At 38.5% G+C, this 10,251-nt stretch overlaps 1 pseudogene; it reads right to left on the bottom strand.

Annotated features, from left to right (window-relative positions):
• Positions 1-2,262: 2,262 nt before the first annotated feature.
• On the bottom strand, positions 2,263-7,497 carry LOC116911601 (annotated as a pseudogene).
• Positions 7,498-10,251: the final 2,754 nt, after the last annotated feature.

Genomic DNA, 10,251 nt, shown 5'->3' with positions numbered 1-10,251 from the left:
AGACCTAGCTCTCCTACTACAGCAAACCCTGGATATCCTAACACACCTGAAGGGCAAGACTGTGACCTTAAATCTCATCTCATGATGATGATAGAGGGCTTTAAAGAGGGTAATTCCCTTAAAGAAATACAGGGAAACACAATCAAACAGGTAGAAGCCCTTAAAAAGGAAACAAATCTCTTAAGGAAATACAGGAAAATACAAACAGGTGAGGCGTGGAAGGGACCATAGAAAAAAATTGATATATCGGTCAGAGAAAACGCCAAACATAAAGTTTCTAAGGCAAAATATCCAGAAAATTTAGGCCACCGCGAAAAGACCAAACCTAAGAATAATAGGAATAGAAGAGGTTGAAGATTCCCAGTTCAAAGGGCCAGAAAATATCTTTAACAAAATCCCTAACCTAAAGAAAGAGATGGCTATAAATGTACAAGAAACTTACAGAACACTAAAGAGATTGAACCAGAAAAGAAAGTCCCCCTGCCACACAATAATCAAAACACTAAATGTACAAAACAAAGAAAGAATATTAGAAGCTGCAAGGGTAAAAGACCAAGTAACCTATAAGGCAGACCTCTCTGACTTCTCAACAGACTCTAAAAGCCAGAAGAGCCTGGAAAGATGTCTTGCAGACCCTAAGAGACCACAGGTGCCAGCTGAGACTATTATACCAAGCAATACTTTCATTCACCAAAAATGGAGAGACCAAGATATTCCAGGACAAAGCCAAATTTCACAGTTTCTTCCTACTGATCAGCCCCACTGAGATACTAAGAGGAAAAGTCCAAGACAAGGAGGGTAACCACACCCAAGAAAACACAGAATCATCTCGCAGTAAAACCGAAAGAAGAGGATCAGACACACCAACATCAAAGTAACAGGAAGTAACAATCATTGTTCATTAATATCTCTCAACATTGATGCACTCAGTTCACCAATAAAAAGACACAGACTAACAGACAGGATACATAATAAACAGGATTCATCATTCTGCTACCTACAAGAAACAAACATCACCAATAAAGATAGACACTACCTCAGAATAAAGGGCCAGAAAAAGGTTTTCTAAACAAATGGACCCAAGAAAGAGGCTGGAATAGCCATTCTAATATCTAATAAAATAGCCCTTTAACCAAAAGTTATCAAAAGTGGTGGGAAAGGACACTTCATGATCATCAAAGGAAAAAAATCCACCAACATGGTATCTCAATTCTGGACATCTCTTCCCCAAATACAAGGGCACCCATATTCATAAAAGAAACTTTACTAAAGCTCAAATCACATACAGAACCCCACACAATAATTATGCAGGACACTTCAACACTCCATCCTCATCAGTGGACAGTCATCAAAACAGAAACTAAACAGAGAAACACTGAAACTAACAGATGTTATGAACCAAGCGGATCTACCAGATATCAGCAGAACCTTTCGCCCCCAAACAAAACAATATACCTTCTTCTCAGCATCTCATGGAACCCTCAACAAAAATGACCATATAATTGGGCACAGCAAAAGTTTCAACAGATAAAAGAAGATTGAAATAACCCCCTGCATCTTATCAGATCACCATGGATTAAGGCTGAACTTCACCAACAGCAGGAAGAACAGAAAGCCCACATACTCATGGAAACTGAGCAACTCTACTTAATGATCACTTGGTCAGGGAAGAAATAAAGAAAGAAATTAAAGATTTTTCTAAAATTCAATGAGAATGAAGGCACAACAAACCCAGATTTATGGGACACAATGAAATCAGTCCTAAGGGGACTGGTTCATAGCATTAAGTGCCCTCATAAAGAATTTGGAGAGATTTTGTGCTAGTAACATAACAGCACACCCGAAAGCTCTAGAAGAAAACAAAGCAAACACACCCAAGAGGTGTCGAGGGCAGGAAATAGTCAAACTCAGGGCTGAAATCAATCAATTAGAATCATAGAAAACAAAGACAAGAGCTGCTTCTTTGAGAAAATAAACAAGATAGACAAACCCTTAGCCAAACTAACTAAAAGACACACAGACAGTATCCAAAGTAACAAAATTGGAAAGGAAAAGGGAGACATAACAACAGGAACTGAGAAATTAAAAAAATCATTAGTCCCCCCTTCCACCCCAAAGCACTGTTTTATTTATACAGAGTCCTAACCAGTCAGTGGCAGGAGAACTGGGAGAGTCTCCATCTTCAATCCAGGACTTCTATGTTTGCTGTTACCAAACACACAGGCACATGGCATCATGGATCTGGTAAGCTGGTAACAGTGTTCAGTCTCTCTCAGCTAGAACAACAAGGTGAACATAATCCCTGCTTCTGTAAGAATCCTGAATATAGGATTTTCAACTGTAACTACTCCAGCTTCTATTTCTCAAGGTTTGAAATCAATCAACAGAACAGTAGACAGGCATGTAATTGCTGTTTCCACTGTCTATTCAAATGTCCAATCAAATTTCTTCTTCACTTTTTCAAGGAAACTGGTTGACTCTGTTTAACTCCTGCTGCGGTGACTTTAAAGCCACAGTTGTAGCCTACAGGATCACACATGTAGACTCGAGGGCCTTGCTCTTCATCTATACCAATTAAAATCGTACAACAAACCAAGTGCCCTCATTTCAGCATTCTGTGTGTAGATTTGAGAAATATTAGCAATTCTTTTACACAGCACGTCCACAGGAATCTCATAGCCATATTTGTATTTCCAGTTAGCTGCCTCATAGTGTGCCCTCTGTACCTGGGATCTGCTGTCAGCTGTCACTCCTGTCACCACACAGCCAATGCTTTCTGTTATCTTGAATAAGTGAGTCACTGTGCTGGAATTCAGTAGTTTCTCAGGCACTTTCTTCTGTGTGACAATAACTGCGCAGTCTTTTCCTCTGACAGCTACAGATGTAAGCCCACTCTGGTTAATAGCCTTAAAAGCATATTCTACTTGGTAGAGTCAGCCCTTGGAGGAGAGAAAATAGTAATGTGATGGTCAAAACTGGTGCTGGAACGATGGGACCTGGCAGTCCTGCTATTTCAAACACAGTCTGTCAAAATTATTCGATCTTTTTTTAAATATTTATTTATTTATTATACATAAATACACTGTAGCTGTCTTCAGACACACCAGAAGAAGCCTCAGATCTCATTACAGATGGTTGTGAGCCACCATGTGGTTGCTGGGATTTGAACTCAGGACCTCTGGAAGAGCAATCAGTGCTCTAAACCACTGAGCCATTTCTCCAGCCACAAAATCATTGGGTCTTATTTCAAAAGCCTGTACTCCACTAAACTGGAAAATCTAAGCAAAACTGATAATTTTCTAGACAGATACCACTTACCAAAGTTAAATCAAAATCAGGTAAACTATCCCAATATTCCTCTAACCCTAAGGAAATAGCAGTAATTAAAAGTCTCTCAAACAAAAAAGCTCTGGGCCAGATTGTTTTAGTGCAGAATTCCACCCTGGTACCTAAACCACACAAAGACTCAACAAAGAGAATTTCAAACCAATTTCACTCATGAACATCGACACAATAATACTCAGTAAAATTCTAGCAAACTGAATCCAAGAACACCTCAAAGACATTATCCACCGTGATCAAGTAGTCTTAACCCCAGGGATGCAGGGGTGATTCAATATACAAAAATTTGTTAATGTAATCCACTATATAAATAAATTTAAAGAAAAACACCACATCAAATTAAATGGAAAGGTTGAAGCAATCCTACTAAAATTAGGGACAAGATAGTCTCTCCATCTCTTCAATACAGTACTTGAAGTTCTAGCTAGAACAATTAGACAACAACAGGAGATCAAGGGGATACAAACTGGAAAGGAAGAAGTCAAGGTTTCACTGTTTGCAGATGATATAATTGTATACATAAAGTGACCCTAAAATTCTATCAGACAAAGCCTGTAGCTGATAACCAACTTTAGCAAGGTGGCTGGATATAAAATTAACTCAAACAGATCAGTAGCTTTCCTTTCCTCAAAGGATAAATGGGATGAGAAAGAAATTAGGGAAATGACACCCTTCACAATAGTCAAAAAATAATATAAAATATCTTGGTATAACTATAACCAAGGAAATGAAAGATCTGTATGACAAGAACTTCAAGTCATGAAGAAATAAATTGAAGGTATCAGGAGATGGAAAGATCTCCCATGCTCATGGATTGGTAGGACTAACACCCCCAGCAGTGAAAATGTCCACTTTACCAAAAGTAATCTATACATTCAATATAATTCCTGTCAAAATTCCATCACATTTTTTTTATAGACCTTGAAAGAGCATCTCCCATATTCATAAGGAAAAATAAACAACCCAGGATAGTTAAAACAATCCTGAACAATAAAAGAATTTCTGGAGGAATCACCATCATGACTTCAAGCTATATTATAAAACAATATTGATAAAAACTTATATTATTGATACAGAAGCAGGAATGTTGATGAGTGGAATAGAAGACCCAGAAATAAATCACACACCTATGGAAAGTTGTGGGCCCTGAAGTGGGTAGGAACTCCACAGGAAGACCAAACAGAATCAACTAACCTGGACCTCTGGGAACTCTTAGAGACTGAACCACCAACCAAACAGCATTCACAGGGTGGACCAAGGGCCCTGGAACATCTGTAGCAGAACTGCAGCTCAGTTTCCGTGTGGGTTCCCCAACAACTGGAACAGGGGCTGTCCCTAAAACTGTTGCCTGACTGTGGAATCAGTTCGCTGACAGGGCTGCCTTGTGATAGAGGATGTGCCTAATCCTGCAGAGAAATGATGTGCCAAGATGGCGGGGGTATACCCAGGGGTATCTTCTCAGAGGAAAAGGGAGGGTGGATGGTCTGAGGGACCCTTGGAGGTGGACTAGAGAGGGGGAGACAGCTTTGGGGATGTAAATAAACAAATCTTAAAAAAAGAATCATTTACAATGGTTTTCTGAAGGTTTTCTTTCTTGAATATAAAGGTGTTCTTTAACATCATGCAAACTGATATAATTGATCATCAAATGTTTCATTGAGGAGTACATTTTTTAAAAAGCCTAGGATTTATAACTTTTTCCTAACCAATAATTTGTTGTCTGAATAATCCGAAAATATTTGAACATGTTAAATAAATGTCTGTAATCTGGCAAAAGGAGTAATACTAGAGATTACCTTCTGTATACACATAAATGGTAGAGAGAAAAAAATGTGTATTTGTGATGCATTGCAACTGATGTATGAATGGCAGAAAAATGATGCCGAGACTAAAACCTGGCTTGCTGACCTTCAAGAGACAAGTTGTACCTTTTTGAGTTTGTTTGCTAGAAGTCTCAGTGGTAGAAAAAGACTTTCTTTTGTTTGTCTTATATTACAACTATTTCAAAATAAATCCATATACTTATTAGCATGAAAATTTTAACAAAGTATAACACTTAGTAATTGGAAGCGGGGTTGGGGATTTAGCTCAGTGGTAGAGCCCTTGCCTAGGAAGCGCAAGGCCCTGGGTTCGGTCCCCAGCTCCGGAAAAAAAAAAAAAAAGTAATTGGAAGCATATTTTATCATCGTAGAGTACTTTAAACGTCTCAGACATTCAGTTGCTTTGGAACTAATGCTACAACATTTAGCTTATTTTCTGAAAGTTTTGCAGAAAAAAATTACAATGCAGACAGTGCATATATTTTATATGATATTGATATAACTTTTAACTCGAAAAAAAACCAAATGCAAAGAGTTTATTCAATGTATTGGAATGATACTGTTAGGAGGGCAAAACAAATAACTTCAGGGTTGAAGAGCAATTGCACAAATTTAAAAGTAATTTCCTCAAGCAGAAATAAACCAAGTAGCTCTGAACACATGTTATTTTACTCATGTCAAATAAGTAAATTCAAAATGAGTGTAAACAACACTCATTAAATAGAATGTAGGCAGGCACTGTAGACTCTGTGTGTAATTTTCTTGACAACTTTTTATTACTCACTGGGCTTCAGTGCCATTCAGAGAGGAATGGCAGAAATTGTAAGGTTGGAAAAGTTGAGAAAAGGGTTGCTTCCATCTAATTGAATACATGTGTGTGTGTTGCTGAGGTTGGAACCGAGGATATTATGTACTTTAGACCAGCTCTCTCCGTGTAGCACTAACAGAGGTTTCTCGAGTTTACATGTAGAGCTCCATTTACTAATAAGCGTGTATATATTTATACTAAGTAGTTAAGTAGGTGATAGTAAGGTCTTTGTAGATTTTAATTATACACATGCGTTAATTCTACATTATGTAGAAGACACAGTTTACAGAAAGCACTAGAAAAACACAGTATAGTTAAACATGCAGGCCTTTTGCTTCAAGGTAAGAACATGTGTAACAGCTGTCACTCAGAAGGCTGGAGTAGAAGTTGTCTAACAACTTGGTAGTCTTTTGCTATCCTACAGAGCCAATCTTCACTTAAATCTCCCCCAATCCTGAGCATTGTTTTGGTCCTAATCATGAGCACTGTCTCTCAGTAAATAGAACCCTTGCTCGTGAATGAGGTCTCGTGTACTTACAGAAGGATACATTCTCCATCAAGAGAATCTATCCTTATGCTTATTATAAACCTTTCATCCTTAGGCCCCTCCCTTGCACATCGTCTTTCAGTCAGTAGAACTCATTCTTTTATTTTAACTTTTTATTGATTCTTGGTGACTTACAAATCATGTACCCCAATCCCACCCATCTCCCTGTCCCTTTGTATTCATCCTCTGCCCTTGCAGCTTCTACCTCAAAGAAAATAAACAACAACAACAACAGCAGCAACAGCAACAACCACCACCAAAACCTCATCATGGAAGCTGCAGTGTGTCACACAGTATATCCTTTTGTCTAAACATCTTTATATGCAAATGTTCATTGCAGTAAGTCTTTGATCTGGTATGGGGCCTCTGGCTTCTACACCATTAGTACTTTATCATCACCTGGATTCTTTTCGGATATCTTATTGTTGTCCTATGTCATGGAGATCCTGAATATTTGAATTATAGTACCAGCCCCTTCATCAGGTCTAGCAAGTCATAAAGCAGGCAGATGTTAGGGTGGGCCAATTCAAAGCCCTGGGTCTGGACTTGGGAGGTAGGTGAACTGGTCAGCCCACCAGTACTCCTACACCCATACCACCAGGGCCAGCTCTCCAGCACTGCCCCAGCTTGCTCATCTAATGCCACAGCCAGAAAGAGAGGGGTAGGGCCAGCTCTCCTGTGCTCACGAACTTGAGACCAGGGCTGGTTCCCCCACTTCCCTACTTAGTGTCTAGACCTTATTCTTATGGTAAAGGTCACAAGTACTTTGCTGCACAGGGAAGTTTTGATGTAGCCATCCCTGAAGTTTATTATGATAATCATCATAGGGAGACTTTTTTTTTAAAAGTTTACTGTGCTTTAATGCATAAGCAAAATAAACCATGAGGTTAGACTCTGGAAGTTTTGACCAGCACTTGCTAAAGTAGTGTTGATTGAAGTTATGTTCTTCACCTTGTGATGATCATTTCCTTGCCAGTCATGACACTTGCAGGGACTATGACAATATTACGTCATAGTATATTATATTAAATAAGTAGAAGCAAGTCCCATTCTGTTGGTTATGAATACAAGAAGTCAATTGACAGTGTGAACTTTTGATTTTGGTATTGTCTATTTCAATAGTGACTATAGAGTTCATTACCATTGAGTGTTGAAAGGTCAAAAACTTGATCAGCACAGAATGTTAATTTTGACATCATCTTGCCAGAGAAAGAAAAACGTGAATGTTTGAGGCAGGAGAATTGAAAGAAATGCTTTTGGGAAAGTGATACCTGCTTTATTTTACCAATTTCCAGCTCCACTTTTTTTCTTTATATTAGAGTAGTCATTCTGGTGAATGGAGATTAGCCATTATGTTAAAACAGCCTTCCCTTGTGTCTCCTTCCAGGTGCTCTCCACAGCTGCTATGTTCCCATATTCAGCCTTTCTACCCAGCCTCTCAAGTGTTGGGATTATAGGCATGTGCCAACATGCCCAATTGGAAAAGGCAGCTTCTACCAAGCCTCTCAGTGACTTTGCATCTTAATATTCACACTATTAAGTAGCCTACTCCCCCACCCCCACCACCAAATGTAGACAACCCTAAAGAATTACTAATAAGAATTTGCTCTGGGAAAACAGCAAAAGTTGCTACTCCTGTCTTTGAGTTACTATCATTTCCTGTCTTTCTTTTTCAATTTGTTTTTATTGGGATGTCTTCTGATAGATTCACAAGTTGGTTTTGCTCAATTTTTATTCTTGATTATAATTTTGAAATATTAACTTAATTTTTAAAAATGTGTATGTGTGTCTTCGTTTCAGGTATGTCTGTGTATCACATGTACTCCTGTGCTACAAAGACCCGAAGAGGGGGTCAGATCTCCTAGAACTGGAGTTACATACAAAGAACCATCTGTTAGCTACCATGTGGGGGCTGGGGTTTGAACTTAGGTCCTTTGGAAGGACTCTTAGTCACAGAGCTATTCTCCAGTCCCCTTGTTTCCTTTCATGTACTCTTTCTTAGCCTCTTGCTTGCTGTCATATTGTATGAAAGAGGTTCATGTAGCAGTGAACTGAGCTAATCTCTAACATTGAAAACCAAAGCTCAAGTACGACAGCATGATGGGACATGAATCATGTCAACAAACATACACATGAGCTTGGTTTTCCTCTAATTTCGAACCTTTAGATAACCTAGTCTCAGAAAAGACTCAGGGAGAGCATCCTCATACAAGCAAGGGGAAGGGGCATAAAAGGGAGTGGGCAGACCAGGAAAGGAGATAACATTTGAAATGTAAATACATAAAATATCCAATTAAAAGAGAAAGAACTGGCAAAAGGGGAAAACAAAAGACTCAGAGCCAGGGAACCTACCTAAGCCACTAGGATACACAACCCAGTCCAACTGGGAGATAATTCATGTTTCAAGCTGCTAACATTTTGTGGGTTACTTGTTACACAGCATAGAGATAGCTAAAGCTGGAGATAAATTGAAGCACTAAATAAACACCTCATATGTTTAATTTGTAGAAACAGTTTGATTACTTCAAAACCAAAGCATCTAAGATACTTTATAAAATGTTTCTGAGTTAAAAGTATTATAAAACATTGTCAAGCATACTGTTTCTCTAGTAATTTTCCTTCCTCTTCATTCTCTGTTTCTACATCAGCACCGAGGTTCTTTTTTAAAGCTCGTTTTACTTGGAGAGGCAGAACTGATATTAGAATGTTCTTTTATGCACTTAATTGCTCGTTTTCCACATCGAAAGAATAAAGTAACCTGACAAAACCACTCTGCATCTTGGAGTTGTTGGCTGTCACGTCAGTGACTATAAAATATAGCATACACTTATGATTCATTCATTATCCATGAAAAAACTATTTCCCATGGGGTATTTTCGGCCAAGTGCTTCTTTCTGCTGATGTGTCTGGGTGAAGCCAGTCATGACTCATCATATCACATTGGAGAGTGGGGACTGGCACTGTCAAACGCAATGGAGCAGATGGAAATTGTCAAAGGGAATCTGATTTGAACTCACATGAAAGTAATTTTTCATTGCTTCTTCTATGCTAAATACATGTTACTGATGCAAGAGCAATTTGTGGGCGGGGAGAATTTATTAAAAGATATTGCGGTCATGCATATAATAACAGTACTTATGAGCTTGATCCATTCTTATCTTGTACAAAGCTCAAGTTCAAATAAATCAAGGATCTCCACACAAAACCAGATATACTGAATCAAATAGAAGAGAAAGTGGGAAAAAGCTTTGAACACATCAGCACAGTGGAAAACTTTCTAAACAGAACACCAATGGCTTAGGCTCTAAGATCAACTATAGACAAATGGAATCTCATAAAATCAAAAAGCTTCATATTTTTCATTGTAAGGCGAATAACACTGTAAATAGGACAAAATGGCAACCAACAGATTGGGGAAAGATCTTTACCAACACTACATCTGATAGAGAGCTAACATCCAATATATACAAAGAACTCAAGAAGTTAGACTCCAGAGAATCAAATAATGCTATTAAAAACTATAGAAAACAGAGCTAAACAGAGAATTCTCAACTGAGGAATCTCAAATGGCTGAGAAGCACTTAAAGAAATGTTCAACATCCTTAGTCATCAGGGAAATGCAAATCAAAACAACCCTGAGATTCCACCTCACACCAGTCAGAATGGCTAAGATCAAAAACTCAGGTGACAACAGATGCTGGCGAGGATGTGGTGAAAGAGGAACACTCCTCCAT

Source organism: Rattus rattus, chromosome 10 (genome assembly GCF_011064425.1).
Source record: "Rattus rattus isolate New Zealand chromosome 10, Rrattus_CSIRO_v1, whole genome shotgun sequence".
In the NCBI taxonomy this organism is placed as follows: domain Eukaryota; kingdom Metazoa; phylum Chordata; class Mammalia; order Rodentia; family Muridae; genus Rattus; species Rattus rattus.
The sequence above is the reverse complement of the archived record's forward strand: the minus strand, read 5'-3'. Positions and strand labels throughout refer to the sequence as shown.